Source organism: Ovis canadensis, chromosome 11 (assembly GCF_042477335.2).
Source record: "Ovis canadensis isolate MfBH-ARS-UI-01 breed Bighorn chromosome 11, ARS-UI_OviCan_v2, whole genome shotgun sequence".
Lineage (NCBI taxonomy): Eukaryota > Metazoa > Chordata > Mammalia > Artiodactyla > Bovidae > Ovis > Ovis canadensis.
This window is the reverse complement of record NC_091255.1, coordinates 13,350,474-13,370,327: the sequence shown is the minus strand read 5'-3', so window position 1 is coordinate 13,370,327 and position 19,854 is coordinate 13,350,474. Positions and strand designations below refer to the sequence as shown.

Here is a 19,854-nt window from a genome sequence, read left to right as displayed (position 1 = left end):
TAAAATTCTCTCAACACTGTCCCTACTCTGTTTCTTCATTTGCTGGTAGAAAAGAGAGGGCTCTAGGAACCTAGGGTTGGGTGGACCCATGACATACAAGAAGCTGGGATGAAAAATCACCTGCTGGTGCATGATGGGAGGTGGTATGAATGAGCAGGTGGGATAGGCCACGATATGCCAGTGTGATTTGGGGTCTGTGGCTTGCAGCAGTTAGCCTACTTTAATTATGCAGCCCCAGAGCTCTACTTACACACTGCCAGATTCTAAAAGCCAGGACACTAAGTCCAGACATAAGGAGGGGCAAAAATAAAACTTGTAATCACGAACTGTGTTCACATTTACAAAGCGCTTTCATGTACCAGTAGTTAATTTTGTCACTGGGTCTTATAATAACTCCAGGGAAATAGCGCAAGGAGCACGATGTCCATTTTTCCCATGGGGAAACTGGGCTCTTTGTGTTAGTTAGGCTACTTGGAAATATGGGACTATCAGACTTTAGTTCAGTTAGGAAGCAACTGTTCCTGGGGACTATCTCCGAACTAGGGCTTTTTCCTAAGACAAAGTTTTACTCAAAAGTCTTTCCCAGCCTCTGCCTCCCTGCTTTAACCAGATCCATGAGTGTGGGATGAGGAAGAGCATGAGAGAGGTGGGATCACCCTCTGGGGGCCCCGCTGACTCTCCTGGGGTTGCTGTGGACTCCAAGAGCACAAACTAGCCTCCGCCTCATGGCAGAACTGGGCCTCCTCCCTGCCTGGATTACTATAATAGTTTGAGGGCATCTGGGTTCTGTAACTGTAACTTCTGAGTGGATACTTTTTTTCTTTTCACTCCTTATCCAGTACAGGCAATTCTTCTCTCCCCAGAGCATCAGAATGCCTGCAGCCCTTGGCATAACTTTTCTCAACTTTTGTGATATAATTGTGCATTTTATTCTTTCTTATAAAAGGAGATTTTTCTCATTCAGCATTTTTACATAGCTTACAGGGACTCTGTACTGGCAACAACTCACTTCAAATCTTCTTACCCCAGTGATTTTTTCTAATTCAATTTAACCTCATCATTTTGTGCAACTAGTATGCTTAACATATTTTACTAGGGATTGGGCATATAAAAATACTAGTGTATACAGATGTATAGAACAGTCTTTTGGACTCTGTGGGAGAAGGTGAGGGTGGGATGATTTGAGAGAATAGCACTGAAACATGTATATTATCATATGTGAAATAGATTGCCAGTCCAGGTTTGAAGCATGAGACAGGGTGCTCGGGGCTGGTGCACTGGGATGACCCAGAGGGATAGGATGTGGAAGGAGGTGGGAGAGGTCTTCAGGATGGGGAACACATGTATATCCATGGCTGATTCATGTCAGTGTATGGCAAAAACCAGTACAATATTGTAAAGTAATTAGCCTCCAATTAAAATGAATAAATTAAAAAATACTAGTGTATGATTCCCCCTGTTAAATGGGTGTTTTTCATGGAATAGTTTATAAAAATATTTAAACCAATCAAAGAGGCTTGAAACTCAACATTCAGAAAACTAAGATTCATGATTCCATCACTTCACGGCAAATTGTTCCACAGAGCAAGGGAAGCAGTGACAGATTTTATTTTCTTGGGCTCCAAAATCACTGTGGGTGGTGATCACAGCCATGAAATTAAAAGACGTTTGCTCTTGGAAGGAAAGCTATGACAAACTTAAACAACATATTAAAAATCAGAGACATTATTTTGCTGACAAAAGCATGTATGGTCAAAGCTGTGGTTTTGACAGTAGTCATGTACAGATGTGAGAGTCAGACCATAAAGAAAGGTGAGAGCCAAACAATTGGTGCTTTTGAACTGTGGTGTTGGAGAAGACTCTTGAGAGTCCCTTGGACTGCAAGGAGATCAAACCAATCAATCTTGAATCAACCCTGAATATTCATTGGAAGGACTGTTGCTGAAGCTGAAGCTCCAAACCTTTGGCCACCTGATGCAAAGAATTGACTCCTTAGGAAAGACCCTGATGCTGGGAAAGACTGAAGGCAAAAGGAGAAGGAGGCAGCAAAGGATGAGACGGTTAGGTAGCATCACTGACCCCAAGGACATAAGTCTGAGCAAGCTCCAGGAGATAGTGAAGGACAAGGAAGCCTGGCATTATATAGTCCATGGAGTTACAAAGAGTTGGACACAACTTAGCAACTGAACAATAACACAGCAACAAACTAATTGATATTTATATTCATTTGGAATGACCTTATATACTTATAAAGTTACCTCCAATGAACACCTGATTATAAGGCATTGTTTTGTGAGAATAGAACATATGAGACTCATCAGCAAAGAACTCTGAGGATGAGAGAGCAGATTTTACAGGCTTGTCTATGTCTGCAAGACTAGATAAGCCTAGTTGTGGGGCAGGAACTGTGTTAGTCTAGACTCTTTTGGTAGCAAGTTATAGAAAATGCAATTCAAATCGGTATTTGAGCCAAGGAGAATTTATTGGCTCCTATGTGTGAAGCATCTAGGCCATATATCTGTGTATCAGTGGGATTAGAAACAAATCTTCTAATTTCAAAGGTGGGAATTAGAAAGATTCTTATAGATAAAACAAAAGCAAGCTTTAAGGCAACTACTTCTCTGTCTTAGATACAGTAAAAAACACACTAAAGCATTTCAGCAAGGGTTAACAGGTTCTCATCAATATGGCCAAGGAGGTGGCATAAATGCCCTGATAGCCTATGGTCCTCCGTCTTCAAAAAAGTTGGGTCATTTTTTTATCCTTATAAGATGAGAAAACATTTGTCTAGTCAGAGGCTCCCAGCAAGCGTAGTAGCAGGACAGGCTGGTGTGTGTCTTTTATCTTGGGCTCCCAGCAGAGATGGCCCTCTTTTCTTTAGCATCATCTGTGTATGAGTGAAGTAACTTCAGCACACCAAGTTTTGCCAAGAAGTTTAGACAATGGTGCATGCTGAATGCAAAAATTTACAAATCTTTTAAATATATAATTAAAAACTTCCTGCATACTATCATTAGAAACATAACAGTTGTACCTAAATTCAAATTGCAGTGGTATTGTCAAGTTTTTGTCAAGTTGGGCTAATCATCTTTTTATCAGTGGCCAAAAGTTTTTAACGATGCTGTTGAACTATTTACATATTAAAGATATTCTTTTTACAAAAAAATTTAAAGGGCTTCAAGGCCCAAGTTCTTAAACAAAGGGTCATTTTCTTCAATTCTCTGCTGTCCTTTCCTCTGTGTTGATTCTTTCTCAGGCAGATTCTCTGTTTAATAAGCTAAGACTGCTGCTCCAGTGTTACATTTCATCCCCTCATTGGCCAACAGAGAAAGTCTTTCTTCCCTCAAATTGAAACAAAGTTTCTACAGTTGAGTTACTGAATCCTCTTAGGTCATGAGCCTATCCTGAATTAATCAGGTCCAATCAGGTCCAATGAGTCTCTAGGTTTTGATGATTCAGTTGGCCAGCGTGGGTCACATACCACCCATACCACATGGACTGGGATAGCCAGGGATTGTTGAATCAGTTGCTGTGTATTATACTATAGGCTTCCCAGCTCCAGACCAATTTAGACCCTACTTTAGACCAATTCTTCACTTCAGGAATTTTTACTTGTACCAGTCTCCTTCCTAAGACCTATTTCTTTTTGATTCAAAGTTCTGTTTACAAGACACAGAAAGCAAGGTGTCTTTCTAAGGCCACACATAAAAAACACAACAAACCCTTAAAAAACACAACAAACCCACAGACAATTCCTGGAAGGATCACTGGGTGTTTCATAGGATCAAAAGATGAGTCCAGTGTACCTCTGCAAAAACAAGGAGAAAAAAAGTCCCTAGTATCTCAGATGCAGGATTGTGTGGTATTTTCTCTTCAACAGTGGTACCAATGTCACTATATTCCAAAGTCTTTGAGTCTCTCTCTCTCTCAGTTAAAAATATCCAGATTCTCAGAACAGAGCATTGATTAGCCCATCTTGTGTCAAATGTAAACCTCTGGATCATTTAGCCATTGCTGGGAGGCTGAGACACATAATACAATGTGAAAAAAAATACTGTCATCTCTTTTTAAAGGTGGAAAATTATGTTTATGGAAATAAAATTTTCCAGTGCTGCATAGCTAATAATAGCAAAACCAGTTTCAGTTCAGTTCAGTTCAGTCGCTCAGTCGTGTACGGCTCTTTGCGACCCCATGAACTGCAGCACGCCAGGCCTCCCTGTCCACCACCAACTCCCGGAGTCCACCCAAACCCATGTCCATCGAGTTGGTGATGCCATCCAACCATCTCATCCTCTGTCATCCCCTTCTCCTTCTGCCCTCAATCTTTCCCAGCATCAGGGTCTTTTCTAATTAGCTCTTCGCATCAGGTGGCCAAAGTATTGGAATTTCAGCTTCGACATCAGTCCTTCCAGTGAACACCCAGGACTGATCTCCTTTAGGACTGGGTGGATCTCCTTGCAGTCCAAGGGACTCTCAAGAGTCTTCTCCAACACCACAGTTCAAAAGCCAGTTCAGTTCTGATTAAATGTTTTTATTAATACTCTGTATATAGTATCATGCCTGTTAAATCAGCTATAATGGGATTCTAAGCCTATTCATTGTTGAATGTGATGATTCCATTTTTACATTTCAGTGCCCTCTTTGTTGGTGTTTTATTAATTCCTTTATTTTAATCAGGCCACATTTAAAAATTCTAGTCTTTCTCAACAAGGCAATGTCTTCAGGGAATGCGTATAGCTGGTGTCAGGATTAAAAATGGGATGTGCTCATCAGAGGCCAACTCACCCTTGGACAGTTATCCCTTCTCTTTCTGTGAGTGTTTCTGAGAGCTCTTTCCTTCTCACTTGTAGAATTTTGAGTTTAGTTTAGTTTTTTTTTTTTTTAAGAAAAAATTCTCTTATTACACCACCCTACCCCCATGAACATCCATGATTTGAAAATCCAAATTCTAATAGTTTCTACTCACAATATGTGGAAAGACGAGTCAGAAGCACATTTCACAGTAAGAATGAAACGTGGCAGAACTAGATAGAAAGCAGCTGATGGTGACACAGTTCTTGAGAGCGACGGGGCTGCTTCCTTTGCCTGTTCTGGACACCAGACATTTGACTATCAGCGGCTTTTGACTTCATACTGCTATTTCTAGTTGATGTTACAGGTCAGGTCATTTTCTAAATACTTTTTGGAAGTTATAAAATATATATTCAATCAGCAAAACTTATTTTAGAAGCATACCTATATATCTATGAAACAAACTAAATTTTATACAATGTCGTTTTGTATATTTATTTTTTAAGACGTGATTCTAAGTTTAGCTTCTTAGCTTCTTTACTGAAGAAGAGTTAAAGTGCTTATGGTGGCCCTATCTGACTTTTCTTCTTTCACTGTTCTTTTTTATGGATGGGTTTCTCCTGATTTCAGGCAGCTCTCATCCCACACAGTTCATGCTGGGTTAGTCACGTCTTACTGTTAGGGAATATTACAGTCCATAAGATTCAGGGCCTCTCAGCTGGCAGTTGTTCATAGTTCACTATTAAGGCCAGAGTCCTTATCTTTATCTAAACATTCTGGGACCTTCCCATTGCCATTGCTGTTTCTGTTTTCTGCTTGGTCCCTTTGATCTGTATAACTGAATAAAACCATTTCCAAGCATGGGATAGCTTAAGAAAAGCCTCATTTCTACAGAAATAAAACAACTCTGGCATCAGTTCAGTTCAGTTGCTCTGGCAAAGTATCATCTGATATTCCCTTTAACTCCTTGATTCCCTTCTTTCGCCCTGTTTCCTCCCTCCCACTCCCCCGGCTCTATGGACAAGTGGAGCCTTGTTGCTTGAAGCTTCTCAGGTCAGCATCAGTGTAGGTTACAAAAGCATATGTTGATGTGGCCTTCAGAGAGTACTGGGAGCCAAGAAACTTACCAGAAGATGTTGTGATACACCCCTCTAATGTTTGACCCTATCGCAGGCAATCTGGCTCAAAGGAGAGTACGGCCATGTGCAAGAGATAATTTTCCTTTTCTGTACTGGAAAGTCATCAAGAAAATTATAACAGATTAGCATCTGACAGTCTGCAGAGCATTTCTACATGCATTATCTCCTTTAATCCTCACAACTCTGAGGTGTTATTATGATCCCCCTTTTCAGAGGAGGCTCAGAGTTAAATACTCAGAGCCAGCATTGTGTCTGGATCGAGATCACTTAGCTCAGGATTCTCGTCTCTTTCCCTGATGCTTCATAGCTGTACCAGAAAAGGGTGCAGTTTTTGTGCCTTTCTAACACAGAAACATACCTTGCATTGCCTTTGTGTGAGTATCCTGAGGAACAGGTCTGCTAAACAATTCCCTTAAAGAGAGACCTGACAGGCAAGAAGGGGATTCACCTATAGGGCAAATGCAAGGAAACTTGCTTTAGATAAAGGATTGAAAATAAACTGTAGATGAAGATCCAATGAAGCTTCCCAGGTGGTGCTAGTGGTAAAGAATCTGCCTGCCAATGCAGGAGATGCCAGAGATACAGTTTGGAGCCCTGGGCTGGGAAGACCAAGTGATCAGAAATGAGACAAAGAAGTGATTTTTTTTCTGTTTCTTCTATAATCAATGAATCCACACAACTTGTACTTTCTCTAACAAATAGCGGCAAACAAATTACATTCTTTTGCATGAGAATATTCAGTTTATTCAAAAATCATAAGAATCAATATTTTAAAAAGAGTTGAAATATTACATGTGTTGAAAAAAATCTTGAAATTCTCTGGAATAAGTCAGCTAGCCGAGGCTATGACTGGCAAAGTTAAAACAGAAAGGAAGGCTTTTCTTGCTAAGAGAAACTGCTGCAGCGTGCCTCATGAAAGGAAGCCCGGTCTGTGCTTGTCTTAGGTGATGAAGAAGGAAACTGGCTAAGGCTTTTTCTCCCTTTAAGGTTTTTGATTCTATAGAGGCGAAATGCATTCTGGACATTTGAAGACAAGCCTAAAATATGGAAAGCAGCCAGGGCTCCTTTTCTCCGTGTGACAATGTTGCTGACACACAGCTGGAGACTGATTTATAAGGAAAGTCTTTAACAAACTACAACACATATGGACATTAGGTAGCTCCTTTCCCCTGCATAAAACAGTGATGAATGGTGTGTGAATTTTAAAGACATAATTTCTCCAATAAAAACTCTAAAACATGGGAGTTAAAATATCTAGTGATTCTCTCATTTCAAATTTACAAGGTGACTCATGGAAGAGGATTGAAAAAACTTAGTAGAAGTCTATTAGTCTCTTATTTAATGCTAGTCTTACATCACCATTTCCGTGCCCCACATTTATGAAATGCACTGTGATTTTCCTTAGAAGACTGAGGTGGGTTGGATTTATCACCAGGCTACCCGCTCTGCATGCCTATGATATCCAATTTTTATTGTTCACAATTAAATTAAGATGATTTAAAGCAGACCAAATCAGAAGCAGATCCTTAATCTATAAATCTTTGAAATTTATGGAGGAAAGTCAAGAAGACCAAATCAAGAGAAAGGTCGAGGAATACACCAAAGTTTTATATGGCACCTGTCAACAAGACAGCTAAGGTAACCCAACTACCTCCAGCTCACACAATTCTTCTTTGGACATTTCAGTTTGAAATTTTATCCCCTTGGGAGTCTAAGCAGCCAGCCTGGCATCAAGGTCTAGACCAAGGATTGGTATAACCAAAATCAGCCCACTGTCTGCTTTTATGAATAAAGTTTTATTGGCACACAGCCAAGCCCATTTGTATCGTTTATGGCTGTTCTCACACCAGAATTGTAGAATTGAGTAGTTGTGACAGTCTGACCTGAAAATGTTTACTGATTGGCCCAGGTCTAGTCCCATTTATGCAAGTGTCATAAGGCTCTAAAAGGGACTTTTCCCTTCCTATTCTTTGATTTACAGCAGTTTTTTTTTTTTTTTCAATTGCATATCTGTTATTTGGAAACTCATCAGATCTGGCTGTGGAGCAGATTCTGTTCTTTACATTCAAATGACCATGAGACTTGGCAGACATTTCTCAGTCTGTGATTTCTCTATTTTACCATTTAAAAGTACTTTCAATAGAAAGATTAAAAAGTCATTTCTTGGACTTCCCTGTCCAAGTCATTTCCTGCACTTCCCTGGTGGCACAGGGGATAAGAATCCACCTGCCAATGCAGAGGACACAGGTTCAATCCCTGCTCTGGGACAACCCCACATGGCATGGAACAACTCAAACCACGCACCACAACGACTGAACCTGCTCTCTAGAGCCCGGGAACCACATGGACCTGTAGCCCTACTCACTGCAACTAGAGAAAGCCCGAGCACAGTAACAAAGGCCCAGCCCAGCCCCAAATAAATAAATCAATAAAAAGCTTCAAAAGGCATTTCTCGGGCACTTAGCTAGCTTTACAAATCGCTGTACAACCTGATAATATCCACAGAAATCTCCAAGTGATTTTTTCAATGACATTAGATCACTAAGTGTCCATGGCTCTCCTCTCACTCCCCACCCCCACTCTCATCATGCCTCCAATGGTCAGAGTATATGGTCCTGGACAAAAATATGCAGGAGACACATAGCGCCCTTTCAGGTAAAGCAGCTTTAATTTTCATGGTTTTCCTTATTGCAGGAATTGAGATTCCTGTAAGGAAATAACACTGTTTGAGTTGAAATCCTAAAACTATAAAGCTTCCTGCAAACAGTCTGCTCATAAATCCTTTTAAGCATGCAGCCCTTAACACAAGTCCCTACTAAATTAAATATCAAGCAGAGCTAGGAAAGGACTGGTAGGTACACTTGATTATTTTATAAGGTTGAGGGAGAGAAAGTGGGGCAGGAGTTTGAAACTATGATTGCTGCTTCTCTCTTGTCGTTTTCCTCATCTCCTGAAGAATCATAAGAAACTCCATTCCCCTGGCCATTCGTGTTCACTGTTTTCCTCGACTCTGACCCCAAGTGCCAAAAGTACTTACCCAGAGGACCAGGGGAAGTCAGGGTAGTTTTCCTTTTTATTGTTGAGATTCTTCCTTTAAACAAGGAATAGGTATCTTTGGGGCACTTCACCGCATCACCTGAAGCAATAAAGCAATTCACTAGTGACTCAACAACTTGTAAATTTCTCTCCTCTATATCTCAAATCTCAATAACTTTGCAAGTCAGAAGTGAAATTCTCCAAATACCCCCTCCTCCTAACATGACAAAGGAAAATAAAAATCATATTATCAAAAGAGAACTAGAAGCATGAGTATATTTCACAGCACAAGGGAGGCACTTGGGTTTTTTGGACAGTGTGCAATCATTGAGTTCTAATCCTTGAGCTGTCTTTGCCAAGTTATATGTCCTGAAGGAGCCCTTTCATACCAATAGGTTTGTAAATGTAAAAAAGGAGAGAGATCAGGACTTGATTTTTAAAGTCAATCTGGCATGTATATTCAGATTATACTCAGATTCTGAACTGTGAGAGCTGTCAACCTCAGAAACAGGTTTTTAGCGAATGGCAGTCTTGGAAAATTTATTGTCCTATGTCATCTTCCCTCTGGTCCTAAATAAGCCCATTTAGAACTTGCAGTGAGAAAGTACAAATCCTTGAATACCCTTGATAAGATAAATGGTCCTTCTGTTAGAAAGGTTGTGCTTCTTGACCCAATGTGTATCTTTGGCAGGTACCCAAGTAGAATGATGAGAAAAAGAGGAAGTTGCTGCCTTTCCCACCAGAGCAGCTGAAACCACCATGACCCTTGGAGATGGCTTTCGCATACTAAAGGGGATTTCAGCATTTTACATATTGTCTCATCTAGAGCCAAGGGAACAGACAGTAAGTTAAGTAGCTTCCTACCTAGGCCTATAATTTTATGATTTTCTTAAGTCTACAATTGAAACCTTGATAAGCACACCTTTTTATTGAGATGAATCTTGCCTTAAGAGCTGCAGGTGGGACATGGTTTATTAGGAGACTGTCTATTAAGAAACATGTAATCCTCCCTTAGTTTTTATACAAAAAATTCTCGACAGTGACACTGTAGTATTTGACCTTAATAACTGCACCTGGAATCATTCACTAAGAACACCAGAGGAATTGTGCCAACAAATTTAGCTCTGCACATTAACAAAAAATGATTCTGAAATCACATTCATCTGCACTTTTTAGGAGGTTCTAAAGCAGCTCAGTTAGCCTTGATGAATTAGTTCTTTCTCTGAAATGGGAAATCATATAACTTATTATTAGCACATTTTATGGAAATGACACTAATCCAAATTGTTAGTAATTTAAGATGCATATTTCAGAAGTGCATGATTTAATTCAGTGAAATGGATGAGATTAAGAGTAAATTTCCTCCCACTTCTTATCATGAAATACAGTACATGGAGGTGTTATAATGCATGGGAGGTAGATTTGGTAATACAGCACACTTAGTGATTTAAATTAAAGGATGACTTTCTCTGGTGTTCCACACAGGGGTCCTATGTAGAAGGAGACTGCTGCCTGCCTATGGAAACCGGTGATTCTGCTGCAGTCTTTCTAAGTCTACAAGCACTTGGAATGCATCAACCTTGAGACTGTTCAGGAAAGAAATATCTGTTGAGAAACAGGAAGAAAAAGAAAGAAAGCTACATTGTCCAAGCCCCCCCAAAATTGCATAAACCTTTTCTTCTTACACCTTGAACCCCAACATATGAGTAAGAGATTTAAAGTCAATCTTTTAAGAGGTTGAAATCAGAGTTTCAGCCTGGCTACTTCACCTGGGAGAAGGTTGTTCATCTTCACTGCTCTGCCCTAGGTCAGGACCCTTGACATTTTGGCCTGGAAAAGTATTGCAATGGCCCTGTAACTGATTCCTTTGCAACCAGTTCTGCCTCTGGCCCACCTGCTTTCCACATTGTTCACAGAGTCATCTTGTTGACATAGAATTTAGATCCAGTCACTCCCATGCTTAAAAATCCTTCAGTGTCTCCCATAATCCATAACCATCACGATGAAATCCAGATTAGTCAATGGTGGACCCAGGCTCCTTCCGGGTGATCTGGTCTCCCAGAGGGATGCTCGGCTCTGGTCCAGTCAATCTATGTGCAGTCTCCCAGATGGTTCCCGTTCTCATGCCCTTGACTTTCTGTACATTCCCCTCACTTCTTGTTTGAGCTGAAACTGCAAGGATGAGAAATGACAGCCAACTTTGCTGGGCACTTAATTATGAGCCAGATAGAATTCCGAGGGGCTTGCATCTATTAAGGCATTCAGTACACTCAGCAACAGCACGAGTAGGTACTCTTATTATCCTTACTTTATAAAGGAGGGACAAGGAGCATAGAGCAATTAAATAACTCGCCTGAGGTTACACAGGGAGGAAGAGTCAGATCTGGGACTCCTCACCACATGCTTAGGACCACAGTGGTCTGCTGCCTCTGGGTTGCAGGAAGCATTTATTCATACCTCACCTTTCAGATCAGGGATATTTTGCTGGGACGCTCCCATTATATCCCCGATCTGAAGACAGTATTGTGTATCTGTGCTTTGTATCCCATCTCCCAACAAGTCACATAACTTGCTAAATTCCAGGAGAGGCAGGCATCTTGACAGTGTCTTCTGCCTTTTTATACTTAGTGCTTCATAAGTATTTGTGGGATGGAGGAAAAGTCATTGTTTCCTCTCTAAAATTATTTCCTTTTAAGAAGGAATTATTTCCTTTCTATATTTCATGGGCTTTCCAGGAGGTGCAGTGGTAAAGAATCCACCTGCCAATGCTGGAGATGCAAGAGACATGGGTTTGATCCCTGGGCCGGGAAGTAGGAAATGGCCACCGACTCCAGTATTTTTACCTGGAAAATCCCATGGACAGAGAAGCCTGGTGGGCTACAGTCTGTGGTGGTGTGAAGAGTCAGACACAACTGAGCACCCACATACACATATTTCTAGTGAATAAATTAGCCTTTAGCAGCCAGGAGGTATTCAGTAAATGTCGGGTGATGAAAGAACAAATGAGTTCATGGCCTATTTCTTGGTGCCCATAGGAAGTAGGAGATCAGCTTCCATAAAAAATGCCATAAAAAAGTTCTCTTAATTTTATCACTTTTTGGGCCACTCCCTTAATTATAAATACCGCTACTCCATGCAACTATGAACTGTAAAGAAAAACTTTTATGATGTAGAAACAAGAAACTTCTCTTGTGTTACCTTTGACTTATAGAGTACAGCACATTGACTTTTAACACAAAAATAAAAAATTACAACAGAATGCTTTCAAGATTACTATTTGCTATAGCAATAAAAGTGAAGGGAATACCTACTATATGCCGGGTCCCAGTGTAATCATTTTATATGATTTTATTTAGTCCTAGCACTTTTAGGATAAACATTACTTCCCTTTTAGAGATGAGAAAGTTGAGGTTGAGAGTGATTAAATATCTTAGCAGAAGTGACACTAAGAGTAATCTGCAGAATAAAAATCCAAATCCAGATCTGTCTGACTCCAAAGTATCTATCTGATTTAAGATCTGTTCAACGGCTTGGTGTCTGAGGCCAAGGTACCTATGTAACTGGCCACTCCTTGAGATTACACATTCTACTCAGCTTACCTCTTTGGCAAGCCTATCTCCTTCATTCTGCAGGGGCAGGCTCTGTACTGAGTTGACAGTGTAGTAGGAAGAAGACATCATTTGCTAGCAATAAAGAGAACAACTCCTGGGGCTAGACTGGTGGTTTGAATCCCTGTTTGCTTACTATGTGTCTTTGGGTGAGTGGCTGAACTCCTCTGCACCCAGTTTCTCCACCTGAAAAAAAGGAATAACAGTAAATGAACCAGTTTACCATAATAAGACCTATCTTATGGGGCTGTGGGACTCTGACTCCTTATCTCTGATCTGAGTTCCAGCTTCCCTACTAGCATCCCAGTGCTGGAAACACTGCGGTCTCCAGGCCTCTTAGTTCAGTGCTTCTGGAGTCTGCTTGTTCTGACGCCAGTATGCTGTTCCTCAGTCCAGGCTCTGCCGCAGGATGGAGGCATGTGGTCGTGAATGCCAACAATCCTTTTGCTAATGTATTCTTTCCCCAAGAAAGGATGGAAGTTTCTCGCTTCAGCTCTGTCACGCAGTTTATGTATACACCCTGAAATATACATTGAAGTCAATTACTTAAGGTTAGCAATTGCAGTTCCCAGTAGCAGTAAAGAAGCTAGCCATTTGTAAGTCATTTGTAGTAATCTTTAGTAACTGACAATTAGCCACTAATTAGCTCATTTGCTTGTGTTGTTTTTACTTAGTAAGACATTTAATGAGTTAATCACAAGCAAAAGAATTGAAGGGTAATTAAATGACAATTAAAGGGTTTTATATGTAAGCAAAGTACATTGTTTTAAATAATAATGTTTAAAACTAAAACAATGGACTAAATGATTTTAGGTAATGTGATAATAATTGTTCTATCCCTTACAACCAATTTTCATGGTGCATTAGTCTTGCTTGATGTGCAAAAGACTAAGGAAACCTTAGGTTATCAGAGTTTTTCAACCTCAACACTATTGACATTTAGAGCCAGATAATTCTTTGTCGTGGGGGCTGTCTTATGCATCACTGAATGTTCAGCAGCACCTCAGTCCTCTACCCACTAGGTGCCAGTAGTACTCTCCCATTTGTGACAACAAAAATATCTCCCATCATTGCCAAATGTTCCCTGCTGCTGCTGCTGCTAAGTCGCTTCAGTCGTGTCCGACTCTGTGTGACCCCATAGATGGCAGCCCGCCAGGCTCCCCCGTCCCTGGGATTCTCCTGGCAAGAACACTGGAGTGGGTTGCCATTTCCTTCTCCAGTGAGAGAAAGTGAAAAGTGAAAGTGAAGTCGCTCAGTCGTGTCCGACTCTTAGTCACCCCATGGACTGCAGCGCACCAGGCTCCTTCATCCATGGGATTTTCCAGGCAAGAGTACTGGAGCAGGGTGCCATTGCCTTCTCCGAAATGTTCCCTGGGTGAGGGGGGGACGGGGCAAAACTGCCCTACTTGAGAAGCACTGGGTTATATTATATGGGTTATATTATATGGGTTATATTTATGGGTTATATTATATGGGTTATATTATATGGGCTTCCCTGGTGTCTCAGAGGGTAAAGCGTCTGCCTACAATGCAGGAGACCTGGGTTCGATCCCTGGGTTGGGAAGATCCCCTGGAGAAGGAAATGGCAACTCAACTCCAGTACTCTTGCCTGAAAAATCCCATGGACGGAGAAGCCTGGTAGGCTACAGTCCATGGGGTTGCAGAGTCGGACATGATGAGCAACTTCACTATAATTTCACTATATTATATACCCTATTCCTATTTTTACTTTTCCTCAAAGGTATTTTATTTGCACCACTTACCTGAAGCTGGTTTTTTTAATGCTCACTCTACTGCCTTGACTGAAGCAACTTAGCTCAACTGATACAGGGACAAAAGCACTGAATTTGGTACCTGAAGCCTGACCCCTAGTAAGTCTCCTACTTACAGCGTGAGTAATAGAGTGTTTTAAAATCTTAGTTCCCTCATCTTTTTAACAAGGGTAAGAGAATGATTTCTAGTTTTTGAATAGGGTCCTAAGACTTTGAAGGCAAAGAATGCTTTGCAATATGACCTTTAACCTTTGGTCACAAGGATCATCTAAACCTTCCCTGATCCATTGTCTATTTGTTTCTTTTATTGAAAAATATTTATTGAGTGTTTTCTATATGCCAGGCACATTTCTAAGTACTGGGGAGACAGCAGTGAACAAAGCAGACACACAACAGTATGTTATATTAGAGTGAGAGAGAGCACAAAGACAATTAAGCAGAGAGTGGGGATGGAGTATTCAGGTTTTAGTAGGGTGATCTGAGAAGCCAGCTTAGAAGGAGCCAAGACTTGAAGAAGAAGGGGAAGCGAACCATGTGGATATCTGAGGGGAGAGTAATCAAGACAGAAGGAAGAGTCAGGACAAAACCTGTTTTTTTTTCTTATACAAAATTTGAAAAGTTTATGAACTTAAATAGACATCTTAACTGATCTTGTTGCTTATAAATTAAAATCAAGCATTTTGTTACAAACATCTGACTTTTTCCTTTTAAAATATATTAATGCATATTTTCAGGATACTTAAAATATGCATAATTATACCTTTTTATTATAATATTGGGATAATTTGAAGAAATGAGGAATATCTTTGTATATTCCAACTAAGGATAGTGAAAGTAAAATTTTATTGAGAGTCAGTTAAAAAAGAGAGAAACACTGCTATGTTACTGTCTTTTAGTAACACTAATAAGTTATTTTTGTCAATTTGAGTCTATTGACAAGAACTCAGCACAACATTAGGAAGTCACACTATGACCTAGGGCTTCCCACGTAGTGCTAGTGGTAAAGAACCCAACTGCCAATGCAGGTTAGACGTAAGAGATGCAGGTTTGATCCCTGGGGTGGGAAGATCCCCTGGAGGAGGCACAGCAACCCACTCCAGTATTTTTGCCTGGAGAATCCCATGGACAGAGGAGCCTGGTGGGCTGCAGTCTACGGGGTCGCACAGGGTCAGGCACGACTGAAGTGACTCAGCACAGCACACGACGACCCATACAATTTGAAAATCTCAGGATACCTATAAAAGCACTTCTCATTTTAATTAGAGATCCTAACAAAGTAGATAAATATTGGCTTTAGAATCTTAATTATACAATACAAATCAGTCATAACTGCAATAAATACCACATGCTTTTGTTGCTAGATTTTCATATTCTTTTCAGGCCACAAAGTTCAAGGGCAGATCATGGGTCTCATTTCATATTTGGTAGCATAAAAGCTGATTTTTTGGAGTGATATTTCCATCAGTGAACACTGTGGTTAATTGTACAATAGACTGACAGTCACAGAGCCATTACCTGAGTCTCACAGACTCTCTGTTCAACAGTTGAACTAGCAGTTCACCAGTCTTTATGTCAGTGTCTCTTGGATCATTTAGAATGTATTACTCGCTAATAATTTCTCAGGAAAGGCACAAAGGAACTGTGTAGTCCTCAAATCCTTGCATGCTCATAATAGTTTATCTGTGGGTTTTATACTTAAAAGTCAGTTTGCTGGTGTGTAAAATTCTTGGCTCAGATTTTCTTTCCCTTAGTAACTTAACATATTATTCCATTGTTATCTGGAATAATGCACCTGTGTAAAAATATGATGACACCTTTATTTTTTTTCCTTATTAGTGAATTGGTTGGTCTGCATGGATATCCAAAGGGTTTTTTTCTTCTTTTTCACAACAGTCCTGTAGCTTTACTAGGATAGATCTCAGTTTGGGTCCTTCTGGGTTGATTTTCCCAGATAGATTGTGTACCCGTACAGAATGTAATGTCCATCAGCAGATGAATGGATAAGAAAGCTGTGGTACATATACACAATGGAGTATTACTCAGTCATTAAAAAGAATACATCTGAATCAGTTCTAATGAGGTGGATGAAACTGGAGCTGATTATACAGAGTAAAGTAAGCCAGAAAGAAAAACACCAATATAGTATACTAACACATATATATGGAATTTAGAAAGATGGCAATGAAGACCCTGAATGCTAGACAGCAAAAGAGACACAGATGTATAGAACGGATTTTTGGACTCTGATGGAGAGGGAGAGGGTGGGATGATTTGGGAGAATGGCACTGAAACATGTATACTATCATGTAAGAAACAAATCGCCAGTCTATGTTTGATACAGGATACAGGATGCTTGGGGCTGGTGCACGGGGATGATCCAGAGAGATGATATGGGGTGGGAGGTGGGAGGGGGGTTCAGGATTGGGAACTCATGTACACCTGTGGTGGATTCATGTCAATGTATGGCAAAACCAATACAGTATTGTAAAGTACAATAAAGTAAAAATAAAAATTATATATATAAAAAAAGGATGTAATGTCAACTCTTTTTTTCTCTCTTTTAGTTAACTTAGAAGAAAGTTTTATTCTGTTAAAATTTGTATGTTTGTTCTGCTCCATTGCTTTGGTTCACTTCCTCAGGGATTCTATTAGAAGTTTTGCATCAGATTGTATTTTTCCAAAGGTGGTCACACACAGGCTTCCTCTACCCTCATGCTCTCCTCACATTATAGCTGACACAGTTCTCATCGAGAGGTGAGTCTCTGCTCCCTCTTCTTGAATCTGGATCGTGCTTTGAAACTACTAATACCAATGGATAAAAAAGAAGTGAAAGTGTATGACCTCTGAGTCTAGGTCATGAGGAGAATACAGCTTCCTTCTGGCTGTTTCTTGGGCTACTTGCCTTTGGGACCCTGCCCTCAGGCTGTGGGTGGCCTAGGCCACCTGGAGAGGCCACATTCCAGTATTCTGGCCAAGAGATCCAGCCAGGCTCTCAAAAATAACCAGCATCGACTGCCAGGAGTATGAGGGAACTAAGGTTTAGATGATTCCAGCCTCGAATCTTCCAGCTGAGGCCTCAGACATCATGGAGCAGAGATAATCTCTTTCACTGATGTTTGACTTTCAGAACCAAGAGGGATATTATATGGCTGTAGGTTTGGGGCGTATTTGATACATAGCAATAGAAAGTTAACACTGGTGTATTGGTTCTTCATTCTCTAAAACAATTTCTTTTAGTTTTTTTTTTTTTTGTTTGTTTTTCACTTTTTTGCTGTTACTTTCTTTTTCTTTTCCAAATTTCATTGCCTTATATTTATTCACTTCTGGGTTCCTTCTAGTTGAGTCAGTCTTCATTTCTAAATGATTTTTAGCATTTTATTTTTAATTTTTCTTGAGCTCTGTCCTCTTGCTTTACCTTTGATGTTGAACTCTGTCTTCTGTCTCATTCACGTGCCTTTTAGCTTACTTGAGGAAGTAGGCCACCATTTTTTATTGTGTTGTGGATATGTCTTCCGGGTGTATTTTCATTATTTGTGGTATTAGCTTGTCCTTGTTTTGCTTATGAGAGCTTTGTAGGCATCTGTGCATGCATGCTCGGTCACTCAATTGTGTTCAAGCCTTTGGGACCCCATGGACTATAGCCCGCCAGATTCCTTTGTCCTTGGGATATTCCAGGGAAGAATACTGCAGTGAGTTGCCATTTCCTCCTCCAGGGGACCTTCCCAACCCAGGGACTGAACCCACGTCTCCTGCATCTCCTGTACTCCAGGTGGATTACTTACCGCTATATCGTAAGGGCTTCCCTATGAGAATTTTGTAGGTCATATTACCTCCATCCTTTTTGCTTGCTCATTTTTATGTGAAACTAGTTTTCCTGAATGTTTAGGGGAAAGGGTTGGGTTGAAGTAGTCATTCTGGTTTCCTATGCTTGAGCTCTTTCAAGTTTTTTCCTCAAAGTCATTCTGAGAGCTGCCTCTTGGTAACTCCTGCCCGCTACTGGCATCTCCTTTTCCCTGTGCCCCTCACCCCTGCCCTGTCCAGGAGGGATTTTCCTTCCAGCAACTTCTCCTCAGTGAAGGCATTTGTCCAGGAAGGGGCATATTTTTCAGCATTTTCAGACCTCTCCGCAGATTTCTTGTACCTGCTCGCTATAAGGAAGCGTTCAAACTCCTCCCAGGATTGGCTCCTGTCTTCAGTCAACCCGTGACATGTGCTGTTTAGTGCATTTTTGCTGACAATTTTGAGGTCCCCTGTTCTCAGGTGTGTGTAATGCCAGTGGCTTCATCCCACACAGATGCTGATATCACAAGGGCCTTTTGGCTCTAAGTAGCCATTCCTCACCCTCATATTTTGGGGTTTGTGGTAATACCTTTGTTATATCATGTTGTCATGGATGTTGTCTGTGTGAGTTTTGCTTTGAGATTTTAGTTGCTGTATCTGTTTTAATGGGGGGTTCAAGCAGAATTGACATCATTGCTATGGGCCCAGTATTCCATCTATGTATTTTAATCTCACTTTCTTGTATGTGTTTCTGAGGCCACCTCAGAACCTCTTGTTTATAAAGAGAGGATATAAATAAATTTAGAGAAAAGTCTGTGGCATATGACTCTGCCCTCTTAAAAGTCAGCCTCCAGAAATTTGGCAGGAAACAGAGCCATAATCTTCCTAAATGGTGCCCATTATAGTGTCCTCCACATAAAAAACAAACAAAAACAAAAAACCAAAAAGCTTCTTATCCTAGAAATTTTAGGCTTCGCAACATGAAGAAATACAGGCCTTCTTTCCTTGACACGATCTCTTATAGTCAAAGCACTCTTTGTCTCCAGTTCCTCTCAAGACTTCAGAAACTTGAGAACTACTTGGAATGTGAGGGGACGGGGCAGGCGTGAAGTGAAGGAGAGGAAAATGGTGGGGATGATGCCAGCGCTGAATTCTCGAGTCACGTTACTGAACCTACTGGTAAGTTTCTTCTCTATGTTGACTTTGCCCAACAGTTTACCCTTAACAGTTGGGAACAGCAGATGACAGAAACTAACTCCCGTGAAGAACTGGTGGGGAAAAAAAAACCCTGGAGAAAATGAGTGATAGATGTAATGTCGTGAGCCCTGCCCATAAGCTCCTGTCTTACAGATTCTCTGAAGGCTGGTGGAGTTATCAGAGTCCTCAGTGCAGAAACCTGCACTCGTCTCCTGATCTTCCCAAGCTCATGCTGAGCAGTCAGCTGAAACCCAGCTGTTGCTGACTTCACCTTACTTTTAAGGTGTTAAGGGAGATTAGATTTGAATTACATTTGGGAATAAATCTCTACTTTACTACTATGAAGCAAATAAATTCTTAATGGTATTAAAAAGTCACTTCGAGGTTTCTTTCTGCCTTTTTTTTTTTTTTTCACCCACCAAATCTTACTTTCTAAACAACATATTGCTGAGTTAAGTGTAAACCAATCAGTAGCATATGGCTTAATCTTCTCTCAAATCCCCTTTGGGTGTGAGGAATTAATTGACAAAC

At 40.6% G+C, this 19,854-nt stretch overlaps 1 long non-coding RNA gene across 1 annotated transcript in view; it reads left to right on the top strand.

Moving 5' to 3' along the window:
- Positions 1-12,279, top strand: part of LOC138447126 (uncharacterized) — a 29,903-nt gene extending 17,624 nt beyond the window's left edge. The window contains exons 2-3 of the long non-coding RNA XR_011259679.1: positions 9,658-9,809; positions 10,452-12,279. This is a non-coding gene — a long non-coding RNA (uncharacterized lncRNA). The remainder of the gene's footprint in view (positions 1-9,657; positions 9,810-10,451) is intronic.
- The last annotated feature ends 7,575 nt before the right edge of the window (positions 12,280-19,854 follow it).